Genomic DNA, 6,000 nt, shown 5'->3' with positions numbered 1-6,000 from the left:
GGGATGACACTTCCCCCTCACACATCCAGAAGCACTGAGTCTACTGCAGTCTTTCTACAGAGTGGGGGAAGATCTCGAGAGCAGCCCTGCAGAGAAGGACTTGGGGGTCCTGGTGGGTGGGAAGCTGGACATGAGCCAGCAGAGTGCTTGCAGCCCAAAAGGCCAACTGTGTTCTGGGCTGCATTAGAAAAGGGGTGGCCAGCAGGAAGAGGGAGGTGGTTGTCCACCTCTACTCGGCTCTTGTGAGGCCCCATCTGCAGTACTGCGTCCAGGCCTGGGGCCCCCAGTACAGGAAGGACATGGAGCTCTTGGAGCGGGTCCAGAGGAGGGCCACTAAGATGATCAGAGGGCTGGAGCACCTCTCCTGTGAGGAAAGGTTGAGGGAACTGGGCTTGATTAGTTGGAGAAGAGAAGGCTCTGGAGAGACCTTGTGGCCTTCCAGTACTTGAAGGGAGTGTATAAACAGGAGAGGAAATGGCTGTTTACAAGGGTGGATAGTGATAGGATAAGGGGAAATGGCTTTAAACTGAGGCAGGGGAGGTTTAGGTTAGAGATTAGAAGGAAGTTTTTCTTCTCAGAGGGTGGTGACGCACTGGAACAGGTTGCCCAGGGAGGCTGTGGATGCCCCATCCCTGAAGGCATTGAAGGCCAGGCTGGATATGGCTCTGGGCAGCCTGGTCTGCTGGTTGGTGACCCTGCACACAGCATTGGAGTTGAAACCAGATGGTCACTGTGGTCCTTTTCAACCCAGGCCATTCCATGATTCTGTGATTCTATCATTCCCCTACAGTAATTGCAGGAAACAAGATACTGCACTCTCTGCAGTATCAGTGCAAGATAGTGCACTGTCTGCCTTGCACTCCTCATGAACTGTGGAGAGCTTCAGGCAGATTTCTTAGGCCTCTGAAGCTTAGAAGAAAGCATAAAAGAAAGCTTTTTCTCCTTTCTACATGGCTCCTGCGCTTGCCTTGGTGGTTATACAGACTGCGTTAGCCCAGCTTGCTTGAAAGATGTAAGAGATGTTTTGTTTCTAAAATAGTTAGCGTTAATACACACAGATGGTGTGAGAAAGGGAGAGGAATGGCGCTTCTGCTTTCCCCTATGAAGGAAAGCTGTTCTCAAAATATTTCTCATTTTCTCCCTTAATGCAGATGTTAAAAAGAAGTCAAATTAAATTCTTGCTTGTTAGTATCTGTAACGCTAATCCTTCCCAAGAAAAAATCTCTTATAGCTCTTAAAAAATTCATTCAGAAAACAAATGTCACAGATTAAACTGTCTCTTAGAGGGCTGTAAGAGAAATGGGAAGTTCTGTGGTTCATAAGAAATGACAACGGCTGAGAAGCATTGGAAGCGACCCCAGACTGAGACCAGAGCCTGGCTGAGTGTTCTTGGGGTGAACATTTGTCCCACAGCCTCTTCCTTCCATCCTTAAGGCAATAACATCACATCCAAGTGCTGATGGGAGCAGCAGCACCCTCCCCTCCCTTCTCACAGCATCTCGCTCACATCTACACAGACTCACCTTCAGCCCATTTTGCACTTGGGCCGCAGTGCAGAGTGCGCCAACTCTAACTAGAAAACTTGGTGGTGGGAAAAAAGACTAAAATTCAAACTCAGGACCCCCTTTCCCTTTTGCAGCTGCGATACAGAGAGGACCCAGACATCTCACACCGCAGCTGACCTGGGGCTAACAAAGCCTGTCCCCGAGGGGTCTGTCAGCAGCCCCTGGGCAGCTCGCAGGGGAGAGCAGAGCTCTTTTTAGCCCAAAGGGTTCAGCACAAAGCAGCCTTTATGGCTCGGCAGCAGCCGGCTCAGCCCTCTTCTCATCACCCCTCTCCTCAGGTTTGAAACTCAAGAGGACAAAAGCTCTTGCAGCCCCCAGTTCTGCTGATTCCATGCTCACACACGCCTGCAATGCTATTCCTGGCAGTAAGAAATGGGAAAGCTAGATCTCTTTGGAATCACAGGGCCACACGCACCATGCCTCTTTCAGAGCCAGCGTGAGCCGATCGTCCTTTGAGTTATTCCTTGTTGGTAGTGGGGGATGATGAATAACACTGAGCAGCAGCAGAAAGTTCACAGCAAGCAGCTGCACACCATGAAAAACAACGGCAAGATCCTCCGTGCCAAAGGGTATCGCGGCAACCAGGAGCTCGGCCATATTTTAAAGGGATTAGGAGTGCGTAGATGGCACAAAGAATTTTAATGACAAAAGACTAAATAGATGCAAGTTTGCAAGCAACGGTAGCTCTCTGCTTTATAGCAATGTTAGCCAGTTACAAGGGAGCTGCGGGAGGAGCTCTCATCCTGCTCCACCAGCTGCAGGGTGTGTGCAGCATCCAATGAACTTCCCTGTACCCATCAGCCCTCCCCGGACCTGAGAGCATGCAGAGGCAAAATAGCCATCCATGCCGTATGTGCTCATTCCATACAAATGAATGGTCAGTTTGGACTGTTCAGAAACCAGTACTCTTTAATTTTCTTTTTAACATTTTTCCCCCCCCCTCCCCCCCCCTTTTTTTTTTTAGGGTAATATATCATTCCGATCACATGCTCCCAATTGATTCACACCTTTCATGTTATTTCCAGCATCCCAAGGCTCACTTTGTCTGGGGATAACACAGCTGGGCGTTACTTAAATCTCCCACGCACCTCTAAGCCAGCTGAACGCCTGCCCACAGGTGGAAACCCAAACTGCTTCTCCTCCTGGATTCAAACAAAAGTCTCCTCCTTGGCTGGCTTGGAAGATCTGGGCACTGATAGCAGCATCTGTTGTTATTGTTGTTACTAATTTCTATAACAACTCTCCCTCCTGCCCCTGCAGGCAGTTTAACAGTGAATCTCTTGGTACAGTTTCAGCATTGAGAATAGTGTCTTACCCATCTCTTGGCTATGTGGTGCTCTTGCACCTGCTGGATGAAGGCTGACCCCAGGGAGGCAGCTGCAATGTGTGCAGTTTTCCAGCCCCCAGAATCAGCCAGGTGTACAGTGTGCCTGGCTATTATAAAGGATCCATCAGAAGACACGGGGTTGAGCTGACATCTCTGATCACCTTGGGGATTTCACATCACCGTACATGCCAGGCTGTGTTTTACAGTGCAGATCTGCTTTCCTCTGTTGCTGTCATCTGCAACTGAGCACTCACAGATGAGATTTCAGATGTGGACATGTATTACTCAAACCATGTCGAGTGCTGTACCCAGCATACCAGCTGGAGACCCAGGAGCTGCGCTCAGTAGGTGCCAATGTAAGATCCTGTTTAGATGCTTGGGCAGTAATTAAGTGGGATTCCAATTAGAACTGCACTTATCTTTAGTGAGGTAAAAAACCTCATTCTTCCTCTTCCAGGGCTTTTCCCTCCCTCAAGTCATTCAGCACAGAGCTCCCCACAAGGTGCTGAGTCCCGGAACCTCAGAAGGCAGCGTCTCATCTCTACAGGAATGGCTATGATATCATCTGGGGTTTGAGCCCTGAGCTGACACAGTGCCCATGTCACACTGCTGAGCTGAGTCACTGGGGCACAGCAAACACTCACCTGGAATGCAGCCCGAAGCCCTGACCCCAGAGGACAACACACACACACTTGTGGCACCTGCCATAAGAGCTGACTTAAACCCGCAGCTGATGGTTGTTTTCATTCCTGTAAAGATAAGCTGGGAGCACGGTACAGCAGTATTCCCTATAAATCAGCTCATCGAAACGCAGCCAGCTTGCGTCAGTGATGAAAGAAAACGGGAAAGAACAGATCATCTATCCCCATTACTTTATTTCCATGTCTGCAGTGCTAAAATAAGTCAAATGAGATCAGGTATCTACAGCAAACAGTGTCCGTGGCAGAGCTCTCATACATGTGCACAAGGCAGATGGGTGAGAAGTGCTGAGGGGGAATCCCAGGGACACTGTTGGACACTGGGGAGCCAGAAGACGAGCACCTGTCCCTGACTCCACTGCCTCTCACCCACACTCAGAGATCTGCCCAGTCTTAGCTTGGGGTCCTGGGCAGCTGCTGGGTGCTGCTGCACGCTGTGAGCGGCTGTTTGTATGTGATGTGGTTTAGACAGGGTTTGTGCCTGATAGTTTCGCCTGCTGTACACAGAAGGTGGCTGCTTCTAAGCAAAATGGGCCCTATGAAGCGCTGCCTGTGACTGCTATTCCTGTGCTTGACAGTCTGAGATCTCACCACAGGTGGCTTTGGCCAGCTCTCCCCTAACAGGCAAGGAGGTGCCTGCAGCTGGAGCTGTAGCCATGGGGAGAGTGCTGGAGCAGTGCCTGAACAGTGGGCCCTGTGGTACACAGCAGTGCTTGAAGAGCTGCAGCCTGTGGGAAGCCCACGTGGGTTAGTTTGGAAAGGAGAGCATCCCGTGGGAGGTAATCCCTAAAACTGGTGTGATCCTACTTCAGTTTGGGGGATTAGTAGCACTTAATCACATAGCTCTTTGAGCTGCGTGAACTTATACACAGTTTGGAAGCTAATGACAAATATTTGTTCTCTTTAATCACTCATGGTGTGGGAGGACAGCCCAGGTCCCCTCAGCCTTCCTCCTGCATCACTGACAGCTTCAACACAACCTGCTCAGGGAGCAAGTAGAAGCTGACACAGACAAAATCCACACTGATTTTGGACTGGATTTCACATTCAGGTTGCAACGTAAGGTGAGGAAGTTGGGTAGCTGGCATTCCTGCTCATTTGCCTTCTAGAATGACCTCCAGCAGTGACTGCTTTGTGGTTCAGGCGATGCAGGAATGTCACTTGTTATTTCTGGTCATCATGGCATTTCTGGATGCTGTGGAGCTCAGGTGAGTCACTGCTCCTCTTCAGAAGTCAGACAGAAGGGAGGGCAGGGGCTGTAGCTGCTGTCTGTTGTGAAATACTCCACCAGGAGGAGGCAAAGCCCTGCCTGAAGTGCAAATGACTGCCTGGTCCTTCCACCCACCTCATGAGCCACCCAGCACAGATCAACAGCTTGCAGATCTGTGCAGGTCTTTTCCTGAGGCACAGTTAACCTCTTTGGCCCAGAAAAGCTGGAAAACAGAATCTTTCTGGCCTTTCTTCTGGGCTGTCTTTCCTGCATGTTGCTGCAATTCTTCTAGGAATCCTCCTCCTTCCTCCAGACCCCAACCCCTCATATCACTCCACAGGGTCCCAGGACCAAACCTGAGGCTCTCACTGTTACACTTCTCTCCTCACCTGTCAAGGGTGCTCTCTCTTTCCTCCCATGCTCTCCCAAAACAAACTTTCCACCTCCTCCTCGTCCTCCTCCTCCTCACCATCATGTGTTCATCACTGTTCTTCATCTTGGAAGGCAGACTAAGTTAATTTCTGCTTTCACTGGACCCTAAAAGTAGTGGATCACCTTGCTGATGGATCCATTTTTCAGACTAACTGAACAGCAAGTCACCTTCCCATTTCTGACTGTTAGTCAAAGGGTCTTGCTAGCATCTCCTTGAGAAAACAGGGCTGCTCTGACACATCAGGAGAAGCAAGTGCTGATGATCCCTCTTTCATTCTAAGAAGGAAGGGATTCCTACAATAAGGGTGGCGAGGCACTGGAATATGTTGTCCAGAGAGATGGTGGATATCCCATTCTTGAAGACATTCAAGGTCAGGCTGCAGGGAGCTTTGAGCACCCTGACCAGGCTGTAGGTGTCCCTGTTCATTGCAGGGTGTTTGGACTACTTGGCCTTCAAAGGTTCCTTCCAACGCAAATGGTTTTATGATTCTGTGATTCAGAACAAGTCTGGGAAGGCCAAGGAGATGAAACTTGATATTGCTCCCTCCTGGCATTGCTGACTCACTGTTGACTCTCACAGCCCTTCTCTGTTTTCTTTTGGTTTTGTCCATTTAGTATCAGGCGAGAAAAAAAAGTGCTTTCCTTGCCCAGCTCTCACAGCAAGAACATAGGTTTGATGCACTGAATTTCTTTGTAAAGAAGTAGCAGGGAGGAATCAGGCTTGGTGGGTTGCAAGACAAGGTTACATTTCAGGGTGTTCCCCAGCAA

The sequence above is a fragment of the Excalfactoria chinensis genome, chromosome 1 (genome assembly GCF_039878825.1).
Source record: "Excalfactoria chinensis isolate bCotChi1 chromosome 1, bCotChi1.hap2, whole genome shotgun sequence".
NCBI lineage: Eukaryota > Metazoa > Chordata > Aves > Galliformes > Phasianidae > Excalfactoria > Excalfactoria chinensis.
Note: the sequence above shows the minus strand (reverse complement) of the source record.